General features: G+C 46.7%; 1 protein-coding gene across 2 annotated transcripts in view; it reads left to right on the top strand.

Moving 5' to 3' along the window:
• METTL23 (methyltransferase 23, arginine) overlaps window positions 1-24487 on the top strand; it is a 610690-nt gene that overhangs the window by 270612 nt on the left and 315591 nt on the right. The window lies entirely within an intron of this gene.

Raw genomic sequence — 24487 nt, 5'->3', positions numbered from 1 at the left:
CTGCTTCCATGGGGAGAACCTCCCCTCAAGTTGCCAGGCTGAGGCAGATGCCCTCTGATACAAACCCTGGGGATGGTTATTTGAGGAAAGTTCACAGAGGGGGAGATGACCCGTATGGAGGCAAGGGCGACTTGCCAGAGGAGAAATTGTATTCCCCTTTCGTTCTAAAACTTGGTAATCCTCCTATTCTACCACAAACTCATACTGTAATGTGTAATCTAATACAACACTCCACCAGATCCAATATCTGTCCATTGGGTTTTTCCCCATTGACACCCACAGGAAGTGCTGGGACGAGGAAAGCGACGAGAGTAATGGAGACTAGATCCTGGAAACCGAAATGGCGCTCTAGTTGTCGGAAAGAACTAAGTAATATCGGGCCGTTTAAATTGTTTACAGCTGGGGAAAAACAGGGAGACGGTTTTGGAGCAGGACTCTCTCTTACAGCCGATCGGGAGTGCGGTGTCGGGCGAGGCAAAAAAAGGAGGCCAGGAGGTGTCCGAGCCAAGAAGTGTTCCCAGAAAGCCCTGAAGCTGCATTGGCAAACCGGGAAGCCCGAGTGAAGGCTCTGCACCGGCCTAGAAAGGCGTGATGCTGGCAAAGCACCATATTGTTATGGGAAGGTGCTGCTTATACCTCGCAAAGGTGTGCAAGCCGTTCACCACAGTGCGGTAAGAGGCGAGCCGGAGAGGGCTGCATCCTAGAGGGAGCGATAAAAGCTCTGAAATGGAAAGTGGCCAGTCAGAAAACCGGTCCAGGCACTCCTAACCAGCCTTAAGAGGTAGGGAGTGGACGGAACAGGGAGCAGTGGCAGAGAAGTTCTGTTGGTGAAAAGGCGAAGGCGAGAGGAGAGCTGCAGATGCTGAACCGCAGCACAACCTGCAGTAACGAGTACCATGCTGGGAGAGAACTGTAGGGGAGGGTTGGTCCAAGAGACCCCCCCCTTGCCTACATCCCTTCCCCAGGTGAGGGCCATGGCTCATTGGGCGTCCCCTCATGCCACCAGGGCCCAAGTGGTGGAGGGCTCACCTGCTGAAGACATTGCCCACACGTATTGAATTTAGCTAGGCCTCAGAAACCATTTTGTCTAATAAAGATGGTGTGAGCTCAGCGCACTGTAGCGCGGCCCCCACCCTCGGAGAGTTTCAATTATCCCTGTTGCCGCAGCACCCTGGCAGATCCGCTGTGAGCCCGTTCCCACGAACAAGACGGACATGAGCTAGCGTAAAATACTAACACTGTAACATTTCACCTTCCGCAGTGTATCACTGCTCCCAGCATGACCCGGCCAGCGAGGCCTGGGTGATGGAGAGAACTGTAAAATGGTCATCGGATGAAAGCAGAAAAGTCCCCAAATACTAATGCCAAAACTACTTGTAATACGCGCATTCTCTTCACAAAACTTCTTCTATTAAAGAAACCTGTAAAAATGTGTAATTATGGTAGAACGCATGTTCACATGACACCAGCAATGAAGGACCCGCACCCCTGCAGTTGTGTGCAAATAATAAAAAGCGTTCCGGGGGACTATTCGTTATATGTATCATTGAAAAGCTTACACTCCACGGTCCCGCCCCATAACCAAATTAATGCTGCTAGAGTACAAGGGAAGACAAGTGTAATCAAACAGAGGGCTCATGTGAAGGACGCGCGAGAATGCACCCGTCATGTGTGTATGTCGAAGCCCTTATGTGCCACTACCGCCACGCACGGTGGCGGGTCTCTTTCTTTGTGCTCCACCAACCACACTACTATCTCACTTACTGCAAATGTATATGCATATAACTAAATGCTGTAGTTGCTAAAACATAGTGTACAAATAAGGTGCTCAGACTGGCTATATTTGAGAGACATTTAGCAAAGTTGAAATATATGTTTTCGAGTGATCCAAATGAGTATTATAGAGCGTTCAAATGTTTGTACCTAAAGTCAGCAACACACGAGGAAGATACCTTTGTGAATATGTGCAAGGCCATTCCCCCTCCCACCCTGCGAAGACTGCCAAACAAGAGAGCAGAGGCCCGCGCCGCGCTGCTCCACCTCCCCCAACCAGGCTGGAGCCGCTTCAAAGATTTGTAGTCCCCTCTGCAGCACCCAAGGCCACGGCCCGCCACCTGCATTATTTACAGCATAGCAGTAAACCTCTGCCTGAATACACAAATCCAAAGGCGCCCCCTCTTAAACCCCACAACCTACCGGATCACCTTAGACTTATGGCCCTGTGCAATTAGGATACCCAATACTGTGGCAACATACAGCAGCCCATTCATAACGACTTCTAACAAGACAGAGAGGCATGTACCGCCCGTCTCATGCCCTGAGACTTAGCCCCTCGACCTATGGTACCGGTCAACAGGACACTGGTAAACATGCACTGATGAATGACCATCAGACCCCTCACAAGGTGCATTCCTCCTGTGTTGCATTAACCTGTAGAATAACCTATTGAAAGATTTACTAAAGAAGATAATATTGCAATAACTGAATGACTGCGGTGTGCATGGCCTAGGGTAAGTAAGTCAGGAAAAGACATTCATCTCTGACATTGGCCACAATGGCACAACAACACCGCCCGTATGAACTCAGCCGACCCGCCAGGCCCAGCCCAACCCACGAGGCTGACCAGTGACGTCCTCCAGCCAAGGCCAACCACATCGCAGCAGCACCTATAGCTAGTCATCACCACCCAATCCCATTGAACTTGTGCCCCTTATAGTATGTAGGTACTGATGACGTGTTTTGTAAATATATACGCCTGTCTTTGCTATTGTCAGACAGAGCGCTCTCGGAGTTTGCAGAGTTCTTTGCATGCCCTATTCTGATTGATAAACTCCCATTTAAGCTCACCCGCACTCTGTCTTGGCTTTATTCCCAACTTGGGAGAGTCCTTCATTGTCTCTCATTGCGGGGAGGATCGTGCTGGTTGGGGACGCTTGCCTTCAGTGGTGACCCCGAAAGCGTGATTATTATTATTTTTTTTCCTAACCTATCACTACCGTGCCCTTTTGGCACGAAAATCTCCGGTCGAAAAGGGAAACGCACGGTGCGCCGGCTCCGGGAGGCTGCCCGCCAACGGCGACCGGTACGCTCAGAAGTGCGCACTCAACAGAGAGAGGGTACGGGATCCCGGTTGAAAAATCCCCTTTGAATACCGCTCCCCGGAGCCGGGGCTGACTGTTGAGCGGACGGCATCACTGCCTGGATGGACCCAGTTTCGGAGACTATCGGTTCAAGACGGGCACGTGAGTATTGAGTGCGAGCGATCATAAAGGGAGTGGAGGAGGAAATTTAGGACAGGGAACGAGGAGGGGTAGAAAGGGGGGCACGTAGGTCTACTAAGGACCATCTTAGACTTTCTTTGCTTTTTCTTTGCATATGGCCATTAGGATTAAGAGGTGAATAAGAGACAAAAGTGACGGGAACCTAGCTCCAAGAGTGGGTGGAAGGCGGCGCCGCATAGTGCTATCTTGACTAGTACTGGGAATATATGAAGAAGTGGATAATAAGATAAAAGTGTCTGGCAAAGGGGGACACGGAGAATATATTAGTGGCTGCTATTCTTTCTATTCTTTTCTTTAGGGTTGGGGGAAAAATAAAAGTGAGATTAGTACAAAACCATAGAGATAAAGTAAGAGACAGAGAGTTCTACAGTGAGTGAAGATCAAACCTATAAATATATATATGTGCATACATATATCTGAATAAAACGGACAGGGACAGCCGGCCAGGGAGGAAAGGGAGGGCAAATTGAATGGTGAATAGAGTGTTACAGAGAGGTGTGTGCACATCGTATGCGTCAGGAAATAATTTGGTGTTGTGGGTGTGTAAAAATGGTCATACATGTATAGCCATTGAATGGTCATGGTAAGTGTGGCCGGACAAAGCTTCATGAAGACAAAAATAATAAGGTGAAGTGAGTGTGTACCTTTTTTGATTTCTGGGTTAACATTGTCAAGATCACTGATGGTTTGCTCTCGTATGTGCCCCCCAAAGAGAATAGAATAGAGACTGTGTACAGCCATTCTTGTGGTGTGCAGGCAGGGGGAGGAACACAAAGGCGCCCATTATTGAATGAGACATAGAAGACGAGGACTTACATGGTGATACGTTTACATTGTAATTTTGAAATACACAGAGACACACAAGTACCAGGAGGGCACGAAGTATGGGGGCAGAAACACCCTTATCACATATTTGTAAGAACCTACCGGGGTACGCGGAGCGAATTAAGAAATATGACCAATGGATCACTGAGTTGAAGGGAGAGGGGTTGCCCCAGATATGGCCCGAGGGGGGGGTCATTTGACAAAAGTGTCCTGGATATGGTAGCCACATGCATTTGTTTGAAATACAAGGGGAAGCAGTTGCATAATAGGAGAGAAATATTAGATCTCTGGAGGTTGTTTGAAGAGATACCACCGCCTAAAGCACCAGAATTAAATCCTGACCTACCATCTACCACTGACAATCCACTAATGATACAGAAAGATGCTAAAGAATTGCCAAATGCAGAGCCACCAATAGAGGTAATAAGTTTGTACCCGATATTAAACAAGCCTGTGCCCGCAGAGGGGTACAGTGACCCCACTTATGTGCCTCCCCGACAACTACTACACCCCAAAGGCCAACGGCACCCCCGCCATACGAGAGTACTAGGGAGCGAGCCCAGGTAAGTGCACAAAGGGTGAACATAGAAAAGCTAACAGACGATCTGGAGTCAAGACTCTCAATAGCCAAAGATGAGCTCTCGAGGATAAAAGGCATATGTGAGCGAACATCACTTAATGCAGCGAGATCAGAGCACACGTCTAGAGCGCCGGGCGAGAGTAGAACACTTGAAGACGGGTGGAAAAAAGGTGAGATACTATTCAGAATTCAAGAAGAACCAACACGAATAATTGAACTAGGGACAAGAGAGGGATGTACTGACAATGAAGAAAGGCCTATAGGGGACAGGGAAGAACTACTATGTGACATAAGGGACGATTTGGAGGAAAGCGACAGGTTGAGCATGGCACTGGGAGGGGGAAGTGAAGGGTTAGATGGTGCATGTTCAATGAGAACACTGGATGATGAGTGGACGGGGCGATTGAGAAACAGGGTGGGGAAAATGGCATCATTGGGAACATCAGGAGTGAAGACGGGTACAGATACCACGATGAAAGGAAAGTTACAGCTCCCGCTGATACATAGGGGAGGAGGGAGGCCGAATTACATCCCGTGGGCTCAGATGGATAAGGCCAATTTATTAAAGTTATTGCCCCCGTTATCGGGAGGGGCGAGCAAGTGGATATACGCATTTGAGAAACACACTGCCGGGGTACCCCTAGCAATAGGAGATGTGAAGAGCTTGCTTGTATCAATAGTGGGAGATCAGGCTGATAGAGTGTGGGTCAAGGCTGGTTTCCCGGGAGTAACATTAGACTGCGACCGCCATGATGGGGCCTCCTTTAACACAGTGCGTGCGAGGGTGTGGAACGCCTTGCGGGAAACTTTTCCAGATACACCAGACTTACAGTCAGTAATGCAGTGCACAATGAATGACGGGGAAGATGCTATGGATTACATTTTTCGGGTCCAAGAGATGTGGAGAGCAGAAACGGGTACGCCCTGGTATCAATCGACATCTTTATTTTACTTCATTATAAAAAGAGGGCTCCCAAAAGAGGTGCAAAAGGCGCTCGACAAGATAGCAGGTATTGAAGCGAAAGGATGGCCTGAGATTCAAAGCATAATAGTGCACCACTGTAAGAGAATAAAAGAAAGGGAGAAGGAGGTGGCGCAGAAAAGATTGGCAGACGAAGCGAAACTAGTGCAGACAAAGTTGGTGAAGGTCGCGGCAGCAGTAGCCGCGCTCCCACACAGCAGGGAGGGAGATGAGGAGGAGGAGGGGCTGGTAGCAATACAAGGAAGGATGGCAACTAATTGGGCTGGAGCAGGACAGCGGCAGTGGAACGAGCAGGAGCAAGGCGGAGGTCCGCAATGGCAAGAGTGGGCCCCTCGAGGGGGACGAGGTGGGTACAGGGGCCGAAGAGGAGGTGGACCAGGGTACGGGGGAATGGGAGGAAATGGATGGCAGGGTCCTAGAAGGTGCCCAAGGGAGTTGTTGGAACTGCGGAAGATGGGGACATTACTCTAGGGAGTGCAGAAGCAGACCCAACAACGGGTTCCAAGAGGCAGAACATTATGGACCATATGGGCTCCCCATCTGGGGAGCCCATATGGTCTCCCAATGGGACAACAACAACAACAAAGAAACCCAGGCCAGGGGCACTATGAGCAACAACAGGGGCATCAGTATAGAACAAAGAACCACCCACAAAACAATGACAATATGCAGTACACGCCAGGCAACCCTTTTGCGACAACAGCAAATGGGGCCCTCGCACCAGCCCCCTATAGTGGCATGTCAGTGGTTTCAGGGAGCGTCTTCAATCAGGGGGGGGCAATGAGACACCCCGCATAGGACAGCCCACAGAGAACACTTGCGTGTCCAGTTCTATCTACCACTTACGATGCATCAGAGGAACCATTGGTAGGGGCGCAGATAGGAGACAAGCAGTTCATATTCATGGTGGATTCGGGAGCGGAGAAATCATGCATTAGAGGGCCGGTTCCCGTTATCTAACCGGAAGTTAGAGACCCAGGGGTTCTCTGGGGCTGTAATTGAAATTCCTTACACAGAAGCATTGGATGTAACAGTGGGGGGCAAAACTGTAAAGACACCCTTACTGTATTATGAACACTCACCAATAAATTTATTAGGGAGGGATCTCCTGAGTAAACTCAACATGACCATATCCTTCACTGAGAGAGGTATAGTGTGTTCAACACCCGGAATATGCCCATTACGTGTAATGTTGGTAGTACAGGCTCACACAACCACACAAGAAATACGAGGTTTGCCGGAAAACGAGGAAATGTTTATTGAAGGGCTAAAGACATTGGCCCTCATAATTCCAGAGCTGAGAAGAATGGATTGGAGGATTCCAGCGGAGTTCCTCTTCCGCCCAATAGTGTGCCCTGACACAGCACCAGGATCAGTGGTATCATTAGATTTGCATGCTGTACAGATATCAGCGAAAAGGATTTCTGTGATTGGAATAGATATGGAAGGATGTGAGTGGCGTTACAGTACTGTGTACAAATGCCAATATCGCCCTAAGAGACTTAACAGATGAGGATCTCTTCTCAGATGCAGAGGGGGATGGTGAAATAGTAATGGAAATAGCGATGCCCTGTGATATTTTGATTCAAGCCAGGGAAATCCCCGTTCAGCTGATGGCAGTGGTAGGAGCACCGCCGCCATTCTTCGATGATGACATGAGGCTCGTACCAAATAATTTGTGGACAACAGGCCCCCATGATGTAGGGCTGTTGCATGGAATACAACCTGTGATAATAAAACTAAAACAAGGAGCAATTCTACCCCGAGTGAAACAGTATCCATTGTCCCGTGAAGCTGAAGAAGGGATAAAAGAGACAATAAATGCACTACTAGCACAAGGGATAATAGTGCCTTCAAACGCCCCATGTAACACATGTATTTACCCAATCAAAAAAGCAAAGGGAGGGTCTTGGAGAATGATACAGGATTTACGCCCCCTAAATGATGTAATTCAGAAAGAGTTCCCTTTGGTCCCGAACCCTGCATCAATACTATGCAGCATCCAAAAACGGCATCACATTTCACGTTGGTCGACTTAAAAAACGCATTTATCTCCATCCCCCTGGCTGAAGAGAGTAGATACCTGACAGCATTCACACTAGGGGGAAAGAGATATGAACATTGCAGATTACCGCAGGGATACTGTGAGAGCCCGAGCATATTCAACCGCATATTACATGAAGACTTAGGAAACCTATCAGTTGAGAGTACAATAATTCGGTACGTAGACGATTTACTGGTCTGTGCACAAGACAAAGAGACATGTAGAAAAGATTCAATAACACTCCTGACTCTATTGGCCAATAAGGGGTACAAAGTAGACAAGGGAAAGCTACAATATTGTTTGACAGAGGTTCTATACCTGGGACAGCTAATATCAAAAGATGGAAAAAGAATAATCCCCAACCGGGTAGAAGCAATAAGATCAGTAGGAGAACCCACAACAGTGAAAGACATGCAGAAATTCCTGGGAATGTGCAATTATTGCCGAGCATGGATATTAGATTATGCAGCATACACCAGACCCCTACTACAAGCACTCAAGGAGGCACAACAGGAGAACAAAAAAATAGAATGGTCAGAAGGAATGAGCGCCTCCTTTAAATCATTAAAAGAGTTAATTTCAAGCGCACCAGTACTCGCAAATCCTGATTATGGACGCGAGTTTTACCTGTTCTCACACTGCAAGGGAACACTCATGACAGCTGTACTGACACAGAAGAAGTCCCTAGGACACAAGCCTTTGGCTTACTATAGTGGCACTTTAGATGCTGTGATGCAAGGACATTTCGCGTGCGAGCAATCACTCGCTGCAGCCGCGTTCGCAATTGAGAAAAGTGCCACAATAGTAATGGGATGCCCTGTGACATTGTTTGTGGAACATTCATTATTTGCAATACTTGAGAGGTCAAAAAGCACACTGACAACACAGCGGGCAACCGCCTATGAGGTAATATTGTCCAGCGCCAATATCCATGTGGTTAGATGCAAGACAGTGAACCCAGCAACATTCATTACAGAAGCGTGCACACTAGAGGACATGCAGGAACACGATTGTGCAACTTACACAGGAGAAAGAGGGGAGGACACAGTGGTGTGTGAAAATGCTCCGAGCGAGGGGGAAGTGTACTTCGTAGACGGGTCAGCATCAATTGACATGGACATGGGAGAGAAACATGTGGGTATGGCAGTGGTGAGATTAGAAGACGGTGAGTATGAGACACTAGTGCAATACCGCCTCCCATCACATTACTCCGCACAAGCAGCAGAACTGATTGCACTCATAGAAGCACTACATGCAGCTAAAGGTTGTGTAGTGACAATATACACAGACTCAGCTTACATGACGACAACAGTACATGGGGGTCTAGCAAGATGGGGGCGGAGGGGGTTTCGACGAGCAGATGGAACTCCAGTGCAGCATGCAGAATTGCTGAAGGAGTTGATTGAGGCCCTACAAGATCCCACAGCGGTAGCAATAGTGAAGTGCCAAGCACATACATCCAACACAGATGTTGTGTCTTTGGGAAACGCGGCAGCGGACGCTGCCGCCAAGGAAGCCTCCTACTTTCAGAAATATGAAGCAGGTGAGTACATGCTGCAGCACAAGATAAACGAAGAGCTCCCAGAAGGCTACAATATGATGCCTATATCACAAATACTAGAATTACAGGAAGGAGCTAGCGCAGATGAAAAATTGATGTGGACAAAACGAGGGTGCAGCAAATCGGCGACAGACTTACTGTGGCGACAAAATAACTCGGGGGGGAAAAGTGGTAATGCCAGTAAAGTTATTGGAAATTGCGTTTCAACAACTACACTTCCCTGCACACAATACGAAACAACACATTGCAGCAGAGATACAGGAAGAATGGTTTGTGCCCTGTCTCCAGGAGCACATATCTCGATTAACACTGGAATGCACAACATGTCAGATATACAATTCAGGAATGACATTACGTACGCTCCGGGGAACAATTCCAAAACCCATTGGGCCATTCAGAGAGCTACATATCGACTACGCGGACATGGGAGAAAGGTGTAATGGGGCACGTTACATGATCGTGGTTGTATGCCCATTCTCAAGGTGGGTAGAAGCAGGCCCATGTGCACGACCTGATGCCAAAAGCGCTGCAAAGTTCTTAGTGAGGGAAGTGTTCCCGCGCTGGGGAATTTGTGACGTGATTCGCTCGGACAACGGCACTCACTTTGTAAACGAGCTCTTCAAGGAAGTAACTACATTGTTAGGAATAAAGCATAAATTGTGCTCGATTTATCATCCTCAAAGTAATGGCGTAGTGGAAAAGATGAACGGACTGTTAAAAGGGAGGTTATCAAAACTATGCTTTTCATTAAAAAAGAACTGGATTTACTTTCTGCCCCTTGCCCTATTTGAGCTGAGAAATCAGCCAAGCAAGGACCACCATTTGTCCCCGCACGAGATCGTGACTAGGAGACGAATGCACACAGCACACTCCCCACTGCGCAAACACTCAGATGCACACAGAAGCGCAGCGATATTGGGAGACGAGTTCACAGACTATTTGAAGAAATTGACAAGGGCAGCGCGCGCAATATCAAAGCAGCTCTCTCCACCATTCACGCGAGAGGAAGGAAACACAACGGGGACTGTTACTGAAACTGAACCAAAGCTACAGCTGATGCCGGGTGAATTCATATATGTCAGGAGTTTTGTGCGTCGGTGGAATGCACCACGGTTCCATGGCCCATACGAAGTAGTGTTTTGCACGCCCACAGCAGTTAAAGTAAAGGGCCTGAAGTATTGGGTGCATTTGACAGACGTACGAAGGGCATATAGTAATGTGCAGGAAGAGGTGGATGAGGAGGCACAGACAACAGCAAACAATGCAACTGAGCAGAATGTCTGAATATGAACTTGTGTGTGTGACAGTAATACAGATGAATGAAAAAATGGCTGACAAGTATACTTGCATTTTTATATTACAAAAAAAAATGTTTTCCACTTGTGAACGTATATGTAACTAATGATATGATAATATTATGAATTGTTTACACCCTTGTCTGTGCATCGCCATCCCTGCAACCCTACCCGCTTCCATTCCCTGTCAATATATACTGGCACTGGTAGTGCCAACAAAATGTTTACATTCATGCACTTAATGCACTTTTATATCTCAAACAGGAGCTACAATGGCATCTAACGGGCAGCCTGCAACGGATAGATTTACTAGATTTAGAGAGTGGTTAACTGAGAGATGCAGATATTCGTATGAGTGTGGATTATCTGTGTGTATTACATTGTTTTTTACAATAATGTTTGGCCTGGTTACATATTGGTTCATAGCGTTCATCTCTATCGAGATGAACGAGGGGGGAGGGATTAACAGCACTACTGTAATTAATGCAACCACGAGTGTAAACACTAAGGAAGGTGACTTTTTGGTATGGGACGGAACTAAACTTGTATGGGGTGGTTATACCACACCATCCAATGCTGTCATCTCAAAAAATGAAGGGCTACAGGGTGAAATGCAAAATAACAGTGTCTCTGCCAAAGATATCTAATTACAATGCTCGCAGCTTAAATGACCGAAACCCGTCTGCCATATCGTGGTTGTATAACACCCCCACCAGCCAACCTGCCCCCATAGTAAAAAACACACTGACAGATAACGTCAAGGAAGAAAAAGAAAGGATGAGAGCAACACACGAAGTATTATATGATGACTGGGCAAAAGGGGGCGGGAATGAGAAAGGGGGGCCCATTTTGTCCATCTCCCAGGAGGCTGGGAAGTACATGAGGAACAAGAATAACAGACGAAAAAGGGAAGTAGGGAGGAGGAAGTATGATGAGTACTATGGGTTAGGACTAGATAAAATGGAAGACCCACGACACCCCCACCAGACGAATAAATGGTATGCGGATATGAGTGCAACAGCTAAACAAACAACAAACGAGAGCTGCTATGTCTACTCCCTCATTCCCCATGCTTCAGGCACACCCAAGGTATTGTTAACCAAAGAGTTGCCTATTGTAGATGCCCAATGTCTCCTTCATCTCACGTTATGCAGGATTAAGAACACCTTCCAGGCACATGAAGTTACTTTTAGAATGCTGCAGAACGAGAAAACTTGCTACCCAAAGAAGGTAGGAGTGGTATGTCTGGAGGAACCATTTTTTGTGATACAAGGGACACTTTTTTCGGACAACAAGTGGAAGGATGAAGAAGTAATGTGTAAAGCTGAAGCGCTGAGGGGTGTGGCACCAGAGAAATTGCAATGGATAGAAGAAACGTGCACACCAATATGGAAGGAACACATTTCAAAACTAACTTGGGTAACAGCCATTGAAAACCCTTCAAACTGCAGAAATAAATAGACTATGAACTATGTTTTAAAGGAGAGGGGAAAACCTCCATGGGTCAAACAAACTACATATCAAAGGCATCATCGGAGTTGCTGGCACAGATCCCAGACAGATATTGATTATTCAGCTCGGCAGAAACATTATTTGCCTCACTCATCCCAAGTATCCAAGCCAGAGCAAACGCAAAATGGCTCCAGATAACAAGCTGGGAGCTGATCCAGCTGGCAAATGACACTGAAGAAGGGTTCAACGTAATAAAAGTGGAACTAAGAGCTTTACGGCTGATGACCATGCAAAACAGGTATGTCTTGGACCTGTTGACGGCGATGGATGGAGGTGTTTGCCGAAAAATCGGAAGTGCCTGCTGCACTTTCGTACCTATTGAAGACGCAGAAAACGGCTCCCTGTCCCATGTGACCGAAGCAGTACACAACCCAGGAGAAAGGATGAAAATGGAAGGTGGAGCAGAAGACAGCACATGGTTTGACAATATCTTCTCCTGGGTTCCCTCATGGCTGGGAATGACTGTGAAATTTTTTATGCCAGCTGTGGTGTTCCTCCTCTTTATTTTTTGCCTGTGCCAGGTGGGTCTTCGATGTTGTGCTAACGCAGTACCTAATGGTGCAATGATGATGGTGACAATGGGCAACACCCGTGGTACAATACAAACTATGCAGGAAGTGCAGGTACAAACTGGAACTGATGACACACCCAGGTATCAGCTAGTGCCCAGGTATCATGACAAGGATATCGTAGACAAATTGTGGCATACCACCATCAGAGAGCCCCGTATACTAGAATGGTACCAGGAGGTGTGGGTAGACTTGGAAGGAGAGAGCGGATGTATATACCTGACCTGTACCCCAGATGAATATGCTAGGAGGGGTGAGAGCTTAAGGGGGGTGTGCAGAGCATGGATGCCCATAAAAGGCACACCGGCATGGGATGACGCAATTATTGACGAAGAAGAGTGTAGGAGATTGAATGAGTTAAAGAATTCGTTACTTAAGTAACGAAAGGGGGGAAATGTAGGGGAGGGTTGGTCCAAGAGACCCCCCCCTTGCCTACATCCCTTCCCCAGGTGAGGGCCATGGCTCATTGGGCGTCCCCTCATGCCACCAGGGCCCAGGTGGTGGAGGGCTCACCTGCTGAAGACATTGCCCACACGTATTGAATTTAGCTAGGCCTCAGAAACCATTTTGTCTAATAAAGATGGTGTGAGCTCAGCGCACTGTAGCGCGGCCCCCACCCTCGGAGAGTTTCAATTATCCCTGTTGCCGCAGCACCCTGGCAGATCCGCTGTGAGCCCGTTCCCACGAACAAGACGGACATGAGCTAGTGTAAAATACTAACACTGTAACATTTCACCTTCCGCAGTGTATCACTGCTCCCAGCATGACCCGGCCAGCGAGGCCTGGGTGATGGAGAGAACTGTAAAATGGTCATCGGATGAAAGCAGAAAAGTCCCCAAATACTAATGCCAAAACTACTTGTAATACGCGCATTCTCTTCACAAAACTTCTTCTATTAAAGAAACCTGTAAAAATGTGTAATTATGGTAGAACGCATGTTCACATGACACCAGCAATGAAGGACCCACACCCCTGCAGTTGTGTGCAAATAATAAAAAGCGTTCCGGGGGACTATTCGTTATATGTATCATTGAAAAGCTTACACTCCACGGTCCCGCGCCATAACCAAATTAATGCTGCTAGAGTACAAGGGAAGACAAGTGTAATCATACAGAGGGCTCATGTGAAGGACACGCGAGAATGCACCCGTCATGTGTGTATGTCTAAGCCCTTATGTGCCACTACCGCCACGCACGGTGGCGGGTCTCTTTCTTTGTGCTCCACCAACCACACTACCTCACTTACTGCAAATGTATATGCATATAACTAAATGCTGTACCCGGAGAGCACAAGTGGGTAATCGGATGGCCTAATAAAGTTAGTCGCTTCTTGAAAACCCGAGAGGCCAAAGCAAAAACGCTAAAGAAATAAAAGGATTTGTAAAACAAGTCAATAGCCTCTGTATGGAAAATTGTACTTAGAAATTCGCCCGGTAGCCTCTCTGGGAAAGTTGATTTTAGAAGTTTGCACATTGAAAGAGCATATAACCATTCTTACACACCCCACGCGTACTCTCTCCTTTACATCACCACTCAACTAGAACACAGAGATACTATGACACCATTCGGTATAACTGTTCTCATACGAACATCCACCGCTTACTCCACATCATTCTATGTAATCACTGCTGGTCTCACAACCCCAGCCAGGCGTCTTCCTCAGGCCTAACGCAGCCACATCCGTTCCGGATAAATCCTGCCAGAACGAACACATTCTCCTGATCTCTCAACCACCACACCTACCAATAAGAATCAGCTATTACACGTATACCGCACGAGCTGCACACATATCCGGTGCACACACGCACCTTTTGACTCTCCCTACTCTCTCTACTGATCTGAACTTCGGTTCCCAAGGGCGTTCAACCTACCAGCGCCTTCAGACCATACCAATGGTATATAAGGCGCTATATAAGTGCAAAATAACAATAACAACAATAACAAGTGGGTTATTGAAACCCAGCCTTACAGAAAAAGCCTTTGTGTAACAAAGTCCTGGTGGGAATATATACCAGTTGAAGGTAAAATTAAGAGATTGTGTAAACAAGTCCTGGCAGGAGAGTGTGCCAGGTGAAGATCAATAGAGAGATAACGCCCTTGAGATTATGAACTTTTATGAGAGTTTGGAAAGAGGTAAGTCCTTAGGAGGAGACATACCCTTAGGATTTCCAACATGTTAAAAGGTCAAGAGAAAGCCTGAGAAAGGGAATTGTTAGCCAAGAAAAGCAAAGATACCAAGGTGGCAGAGAAATCCTCTTGGAACCTGATTCTTTATTTTGAACTTGTGGTATTGGAACAAGGAATCTGGGAATGGAAGTTATTCTCTGGAACTTTGGACATTGTTCATTGGAACCCATTTTCATTAGATTTCAACTTGCTAAACTTGAACATTTGAGCACTTTTGAAGAGCAAGAGACAATAGTCCTCATTAGAAGTGTGCCGGTCCGGAAACAATGGTGCCAGTAAGCTTGCTGGCAATGTTGTTTCCGGACCGGCACACTACATCTCTACGGGCGGGTGCCGCCCCGCCCGGCAGGTCCGACCGGGGACTCTATGGGAATGGGGACTTACAATTTACCGGCGCCTGACTTTCCGGTCTGCCGGAGTTGTAATCTGCCGGTGTTACTAGGAAGTCAGGTGCCGGTAAATCATTACGGGTCCAGCGGCATTCCGCCAATATCACCCGCACGGTTACCGTCGGACCCGTAATGAGGCCCAATATCCTTTACACCTTTTTGAGTTTATTTAGAGTGCGATGGCCAGAATAGGGTTACGGACACAGGACATACTTTTTATTGGACATCATGACACCAGACGGACCCATTAGTTTTGGTTGAGGTAGGGAAATTCCTCCTAGATTAGAGATAGAGGCATTTCCCAACCCCCATTTATTTTAATAAAGGTTTGTAGCAACAAACATGACTCCTCTGTGTCTGCGTCTCATTCCTGGCTCCTCACACTACGCTTGAAGAAACACACCTAGCAAGGGAAATGCATAGAGGATTTGGAAATGGCTGGGGCAAACATAGATGGTTCTGCTCACCCAACACTCAAGCTAGGGGAGTTATGTTAATGATACACCATACTCTAGATCTTAAATCACTAAATGTACAAGAAGACTGAGGAGAGATACTTGCTAGAAGAAGGAGTTGTGAACAAGAGGAAAATAGCCCTGTTCATTATTTATGCTCCGAACATTGACACTTCAGAAATATTGATGGGAGGTGATTGATTATAAAACCATTACAGATTTAGGGAAAGATAGATCCACAAACAACCTGAGAACATTGGCAAGAGCAGCAAAAGCATGGATACGACTTTGTGAGATATTTGAGCTGGTAGACAGTTGGAGAAAGATGTATAAAGATAATGAAGAATATACCTGTTATTCAAGTGTGCAGCACTCATTGTCCAGAATAGATAAATGGTTGATAACAAGGCCCTTGATAGGTGAGCAATTAAAATGTGAAACATTGCAGAGAATGAACTCCTTTCTTCCACCTGTCAATGTGGTGCTGGGATGACACCATATAGTCAAACTGGCTTTTAGAGAGGCAATACAGAGGGAAATGGAGCAATAAATAGAAATTAATATGGGCACAGTAGAGAGTGCAGCACATTATGGGAGTCATACAAGGCCCAACTCTGTGGCATTTGTATAGCAAATGAAAGCCAGAGTGCTGTGTGTGCCGAGAAGCTCTTTGAACAGGCTGGAGAATGACCTGTATGACATACAAAGGAGATGTAAAGTCACAGTGATCCAACCTTGGGAAAGATACAACATAAGCTGGACGAATTCAGAGAATATGTAGAGCATGAAGTAGAAATCCTGACCCGAAAGGTCTCAGCCAGAAGATGTGTTGAGGGATAGAAACCAGGAAAGATGCTCTCCTGGCTGTTACGAGGTCAAGCCCAAAGACACTGAGACACTACACATAACCCTGACCACAAAGTAAGCGCAGGGTATGATTGCGGGGTGTGAGCAACCTGATGGTATTCTCCCACCTACTCCCCTGGGATCCTCCATTCAGGTAGCCTGGGGAGGGCCATTGCTTTTGGATCCTGACCCTGGGGGTGGCCAAGCGAGGGAGGATCACCTGAATGGGGGGTCACGGGGGATTGGGAGGAGAATGCCTAAAAGCAAGACATAGTTTTCCCTCTTTTCCCATTATACATCAAACCCTCTCCCTCAGCTTTTTTGAGATATTTCCAATCCCATTCGATCTCCCCCTCCCCATTTCCAACATGTACAGGGACGATGAGACGATTGAGAGTAGTAAAGATTACCCATAGGAATAACATTGGGAGGCAGGAAGAGGCCTACTACATTTCACCACTGGGCTGTCCCACTAATAGAGTCAGGAAAGGTCAGGCATTTTAACATAACCATGCACACCTGACTTCACTTGACTCCAGTTAGGGTATAAAGGTGTGGTTCTGCCAAAGAAGATGAGCGAGCTGGGGTTGCTGGTTGGAACATGGAAGCCAGGGAGCAGAAACAGAAGCAAGGAAGATCAGGAGGAGCGCAGGACACCAAGACGCTGACCTGGTGTGTCTGAATGGTTTCAGCATGGCGAGGGAGCTGTGTCTCCAGGGAACCAAATTGAGGCGTGCTGCCAGCCACTGGCCGTGTCCAGGCCAGTGCTTGTTCCCCTGGGACGTGTGCTGGTCCCAGGAGGGGCAGGTGGTAAAACCCTGACCTCAACCTACAGATCCCGAGGACCTGCTCGCCAGCACTGCGCTACTGGGTGAGTTTCACAAGGAAAAATGTAATATGATATGTCATTTATAACGTACCTGTATACAAGTGTTTCTAGGCGCTACAAGATAAGGAAGGGAAGGACAGAGGGAGGACAAGGCAAACGATCTTACTAGTCCTTGTGTAATTCAGATCGTGCAAGTGCAACACCGCAAAGTGCAGGGGGGACGGAAAGAGTGAAGTGCCAGAGAGAGGGAAGGAGAAGTGCAATCAGGGCAGCATTGCTTTGAGTAAGTACAGCCAGGGCAGTGCGACTCTGGGTAAGTGCAAGGAATGCAGGGGACTATAGAGGTTACAGTTACAGCCCCTAAGTATGTGGTAATCCTGGAGGCATTGCAGGGGAGACTGATCATGGAGGAGCATTGTACCCAATGAGACGCTGAGGGTACCAAGCAACCAGTCGGTGCAACAGACAGGTCAGCAGGTGTGGGAGAGACAGAAAGAAGAGGAGAAAAGGAAGGTCTTCGCTGCTTCCAGAACTTCAGGTGTTCCAGCTCAAGTTTGAGAGGGGGAACAGAGGGCATCCCAGAGCGAGATGTCAGAATCTTCACCCCAATTGGACCGGAATTCACGTTCCTCACCTAATTCATTCTGACTAGACGAGGATTCCTTTCTTCTTCTTTTCAGAAGGGCTTCTTTTTCTTGAAGAGATATGGCATGTCTCAAATGGAAGCCACTATATCTGCCGATGAGTACGGTCGGACAAGGGGCCCCTTCTCTGAGACAGCCAATAAGGGGAAAAGCCTGTGTGGCAGAAAAACTCACAGTAGTCCATGGCGTAGTGTAAGTCCTAACCGGAAGTCCAGGAAGACTTGCTAGATCCGGTGTGAAGGATTCATGAGTCCAGGCAAGGTATGAGTGGCACAAAGGTGAGTGGTAGCTTGTCCTAAGGTCCTTGAGAGGGGCGAGCTCTGTAATGAAACAGGACAGATACCAGAGTAGTACACAGGAGGCCCTGGGAGACGGAAGACGCTGGTACAGGATTTGTGCATAATGCGCAATGCTCCAGAGAGCTGAGGGAGACCCAGGAGGGGGGGGGGACAGCCAGAGGCCAGGAGAATGTCCCTGAGAAGCCAAGAGAGACCCTGGAAAAAAAGGGGAACAGCAAAGACCAGGTGAAGCCCCGAACACCAGAGGAGGAACCGGCGAGCACAAGAGGCTCTGGCGGGAGCAGGCACAGAGCAGGAAGGGAGGAGCGTGTAAGCTTGGGAAGGAGCGTGGCTGCAAGCAACCAGGAAAGAGAGTGAGCTGATAATTCAAGGAGCAAGGAGCACCTAAAAACTGATACGAAATCCGTAAGGATATGAATGGGTTGCAACGTGCTGACGAGGATCGAACCCACATTATTGGACGCAGCGGCGTCCTTGATACAACACTGCTAGACCATTACTGCATGTTACGCAGGGATATAACGGAGCCTCCTTCTCTCCAAGGAATCCCACGGGTGACCGCGCATGACAATATGCCCCTTCCAAGGCCTGCAGGAGCTTGGCTGCCCTGTATGAAGCCGGTGGAATATCTGCAACAACCGAGGTGCATGTATGTTAGAGCTGGGTTCCCAGGAATTCTCAGAGAGTGGGTAGCCTTTCCACTGTACCAGATACTTCATTCGGCTTTTCCGGTACCTGGAGTCCCAGATTCGAGATTCCTCATATTGTTTGGATTGAGTGATATTCGGAAGCCTATATCTAGTTGGCTATCAACTATATGGATCCAGAATCCAAGGGTGCAGAAGGGAGGCATGGAAAACTGGGTGCAGGTGATTGAGCTTCTTGGGTAGTTTGAGTCTGAACGCTACAGGATTGATCTTGGCTGGGATCTAATTAGGTCCAATGTAGCGAGGTTATAACTTGAATGGATGCACCCACCTCGGCAGGACTTTGGTGGACAGCCAGACCTTAGAGCCTATCTCCCATTCTGGCATTTCTTGTTGGTGAACATCTGCCTGGCGTTTGTTCCTCCTCTTAATTTATTCTAGGCTTTGCTGAGCGGCTTTATGGGCATCCGCTAACTCAGACAGTACTGCATCAATCGAAGGGATGTTCAAATAGGGTGGGATCGACTGCGGTAAAATGCGAGGATGGTAAAAAAATAGACTGAGCTTGGTAGCTGAATGTACGAAGTTGTTATGACAATTCTGCTGTTGGTAAGAGATCCACCCAATTATCTTGCTGCATATTGATAAAGCACTGTAGATTCTGTTCCATGGTGACATTCAATCGTTGAGTATTCCCGTTGGTTCGGAGATGGTATCAGGATGACAGAGCTCTCTGGATACCCAATAACCAACACAAGGCGCTCCAAAACCTAGATGTGTATTGGGAGCCTCGATCGGATAGGATACATTCCGGTAGACCATGCAGACGGAAAATATCCTTACAAAGCACCTTGGCCATTTCTGACGCTGTTGGTAATCCCGGGAGCGGTGTGAAATGTGCCAGCTTTGAGAGAGAATCCACTGTTACCATGATAATGGTACAAAAGAAGGGGGAACAGCAAAGACCAGGAGAAGCCCAAAACACCAGCAGAGGAACCAGCGAGCGCAAGAAGCCCCAGCGGGAGCAGGCACAGAACGGGAAGGGAGGAGCCTGAAAGGTCAGGAAGGAGTGTGGCTGTAAGCAAGCGGGAAAGAGCAAGGCAGTAATTCCAGGAGCAAGGAGAACCTGAAACTAGCGCGAAACCCGTAAGGATATGAATGGGTTGCAGCGCGTGGACTCAGAGGATCGAGCCCACCTTATTGGACGCAGTGGCAGCAATGATAAAAACTGCTAGATCGCTACTGCATGTTACACAGGGACGTAATGGGCAGTTTCATGGCGGAGCCTCCGTCTCTCCCAGATTTGCCACGGGTGACCGCGCATGACAGGAGGCCCCTGCAGAGGATAGAGATCCATCCGCCACTCTCTTTCTGAAGAAGCGTCTGACCCTCAGAGAGTTGGAGGTAGCTGAGCGAAGGGCTCTAGAAGGAAGGTATTTTGGAAGAGAGCGTTGGATGCAGTTCGGGCCCCAGCCTCACACGGCCTTGTGGATGATGCAGAGGGTGTTGAACTTGAGAGAAACCCAGTAGCGTGCGGGTGGCTGGAGCGGGAGCAAAAGTGATGAAAGATGCAAGCAGCGCATTAATCGGAAAGTGAGGAAAACCAGAGAAACTGTGCGCTGGTGGTGCGAAGACTGAGAAAGGCGGAAAGAGTGAATTAAAAGGAAGCGGGAAGCAAAGAGAGTGGGTGAGCAGCCCGAAAGCAGGAAATAGGGTGCAAGTAACCCAAAAACCAAGTGGAAATTAAAGAGAGAGTGCAAGCGACCCAGAAGTTAAAAAAGCAAGGTGCAAGGGTGCACGGTCAACTGAGAAGAGTGGGCCAGAGGCACAGCAAAGCAAGAGGAGTTTGCATGATGCACCTTAAAGGGAATAAAGAGGGTGCAAGTGTGCACAGTAAAGTGGAATGAAAGATGAAAGAGAAACAAGAGCAAAGTGGAAAGGGCACCAGAGGAAAAGATGCCAAAAGAAAGATACAAAGGGTAAAGAGAGGGGTCAGAAGTCAGAGTGGTCGCACAGGGGAGGAGCAGGAGCCCAGCATTTTCGAAAGTCTCTGGCACTGCCCCATGAAGAGTCTACGTGTTGAAAAGTACATCCTGACAAGGTGAACTTTTGTTTGAAACCATAGGGGCCTAAGCTTGGGGAAGGGAACCCTGAGAGGCCTAAACAGAAACTGTGTCTTTTTGTTTGAAACTGAAAGGATCGAAGCTTGGAGAAGGGAACCCCAAGAGACCCAGGGACATTGGGAACTTTATTAACTTGTTGCAAGAGTCCTACGTGGAAGGTTCCAAGGGCAACCCTTTTGAGTCAAACAATTTTTTGAAACTGGCAGAACTAAACCTGATGGTAAGGCTACTTGAAAGCAGTCATGCTTTGGATTTCTTTTTTTTTGAGCTACCATTATTTCTTTAAGAAGACCCCAGAACACATTTTGTCTAAGAGTGAGGGCAAGCATAGTTTGTGACACAGACGGATTTCGGTTTTGGACTTCTGGACATCAACGGTCCTCAAAAACATCAGCCGAGGGAACAGCTCCCTTAGAGTTAGGGCCAGTTAGGTATTACACCAACCCAACAAAGCTTTTCAATAAAGGTTTTCAAACTGTTGCTTTTTAGTGTGTTTCTCTCTTGATACCATGCCTGTTTCACAGGGGTTAAGATGGTGCCAGTGCGCAGAACGATACTTTGGAATAAAAATATAAAGGGATGTAAGGACATTAAATGAGTGGAACTACCTGATGGTACAGGTTAATTGAAAATAAGTAAATGGCAGAATTACCATTGTCAATGATGGCGAGGCTATCCCTCATAAAACTTATCTTATTGAAATTACTGTATATTCATAGGATTGGGTCCATTGAAGTGGGGAGTATATATTTTCACAAATTTAGAACAGCTATTTTGAGACTGATCTGGGAGTGTAATAGTCCAAGAGTGTGATAGAAAGTGTTGATGGTACCGTTCTACAAAGGAGAACTGGGAGTCCCAGACTTAGAACCATATTCGTACATTGGCCAGAAAAGTGCTATAATATGGTATAGCACAGCACACTGTTATCTGTGACTCGGGTGAGGGTTAAATCTTTTATCGTTACAATATACAAAAACCCTGCTCACACCTTCAACACGGCTCTCTTTGACGCCAGAAGTTCCAAACCCTGGCTACCAGACATCACCTTCTCTTTTGAATAATGACAATCACTAAACTACTAGCATAGTTAAATCATCTCACAACTATCGTAAGCTAGACTTAACAATTGATAAGACACCTTACTAGACCAACCAAATGGTTGGCAATCTAACAACCTACATCTTCATATTGTATGTAAACCCTTCATTATGCATTTTGAAGTTCTGATATTTCTTGGGCATATTCAGTGTCATTACACTCCTCTAGACATCTTTGCCCTTCTGGACTTCAAGTCTTGCTTGTATCAATTGAACACTCTCCCTTGCCTCATTCATGTTTAGCTTTTGCAAAAAGCCTGACCCACTTTCATTGCCATACCTGGCAGTTTCCCTAGCATGTACATCCTCTAGAGTTCCAACGTGGTCAAGGAAATACTGATATTCCGATAGTCCTTGATCATCTCTGCCCAAACACAGTATTTACCCTCAATTGCTATGTGGTGTTACCCCAATACTCCACACATTTTCACTTAATTATCTTTTCCAATCCATCTGATTGCCCAAGGCCTGTTGTATCCCCCAGTTCATCCTTTCCACCATATCATTAGCTTCCAGATGATACACTGACTTCAGCCTCCGCTTGATTCCTGTTTGGACACAAATCTGCTTTACCTCCTTTGCTAAAGTTTGCAGTCAATTATCACTCAAAACAGACTCGGGATTTCGTTCTCTCGAACATGTTTTCTAAAAATACATAGAGTATTATTTGAAGTCACCCTATGTATGACAGCCACTTCCGGCCACCTTGAATAATGATCATTCAGTACCACCAAGAACTTGTTACTTTTCCCAAACATTGATACAGCCCTAGAATGTCAATTTGTAGATTAGCTCAAGGTCCTTTTGGTACTAATAGAAGATAGAATGGCACTTTTGACATCGAAAAACATAGTCCCTGTTAATACATTGTCCGCAGTTCCTCACAATTCATTCTGCATGTGAATCCTTTCCTGGCCGCCAGAATTATTCTCTCACCTTCCTCTTAGTGATCATGATACCACAGTGTCTTTCATGAGCCAACTGTACAATATTTTCTCTTATTGCCGAATGAGGAATCTCCTTGAACCCCCTCAACAACCAGTCCTCTGCTATTGTCAATTCCTCTTTAACTTCATATTATCCCTTATATCTTTCCTTCAACTCATTCTTTTCCTACCATCCCTTCTTTCCCAACCTGACACCTGACAATGCCTTGAGGACAACATTATCTGCTCATTCCTCTTCCCAAACTGCTTGGTGAAGCATATTTGTTCTCCCTGTAATTCCTCCCTAATAGCATCATCCCCTGTTTACACTGCATCATTTTCAGATATGGGCATGCTTGATAAGAAAAACTGCTATACAATTCTTTCTCCCTGGCAAATGTATTACCTTGCAATTGTACTCCAATAATCTTAACCCTAGTGTTGCAATCCTTGGGGTTGCTCTTGGCATTCCTTGAACTTTGATTTCTACCAGCAGTTGTCTGTCCAAACAGTATTATTCTATCTCACTTTCTAATTGGGACAAGACCACACATAAACCCCACCAACTAGCATCGACCATGATTACAGATTGCCTTTCAGGCTATATTCTCCCAGGTATGGAACCTCGCCTTTTACTTTTTACCTCTTCTACAGTCCTTGTACAATACTCACTCCATGCAAATTTAATATCTTTCTTTATCAATTCTCTCAACATATACTTTATCTCTGCAAATCCCTTGATAAACATATCATACAACTCCACCAGGCCCAAAAGCAACATAGTTCCTCCTTGTTCTCTGGCAATGGTGCTTTCCTGACTGCTTTCATTAAATCATCTCTGGGCCTGTGACCAGCTTTGGACAATGTGTGCCCCAAGTAATTCACTTCTTCCCTTTGAAATTCGCATCTACTGTAATCTACAGATAGCTCATTGTGTTCCAATTTTCTCAACACCATGCTCTATCTTTTGTTGTGCTCTTCTGCACCACTGATGGCAGTGGTGCAAAAGAGCACAACAAAACATAGAGCATACTAACCTATGGATTTTAATATGTCATCTTGGAACACAGTCATTCATGTCATATTTCCAAACATGTGGGACATAATACTCTGGAACATGTCAGCTACAGATGCTAACCCAAAAGGAATCCTTGGATAACGGTACATTCTGAAAGGCGTGATAAATGTAGTGTATTCCCTTGATTCCTTATGTGGAGGTAGCTGGTGGTATGCTGCAGAAAGGTCTGTCGTCGAGAATACATCAGCCCCTCCTATTAAGTTTGGCATCTCCTATATTACTGAAAGAGGATTCTAGTTTACCATAATTTTTCTATTTAAATCCCTCAAATCTACACACACCCAAAGTTTGCCATTTGCCTTACGAGTCACCACGA

Source organism: Ambystoma mexicanum, chromosome 3q, assembly GCF_040938575.1.
Source record: "Ambystoma mexicanum isolate Mex_15411 chromosome 3q, UKY_AmexF1_1, whole genome shotgun sequence".
NCBI classification, from domain to species: Eukaryota; Metazoa; Chordata; class Amphibia; order Caudata; family Ambystomatidae; genus Ambystoma; species Ambystoma mexicanum.
Note: the sequence above shows the minus strand (reverse complement) of the source record. Positions and strands in the feature narration are given on the sequence as shown.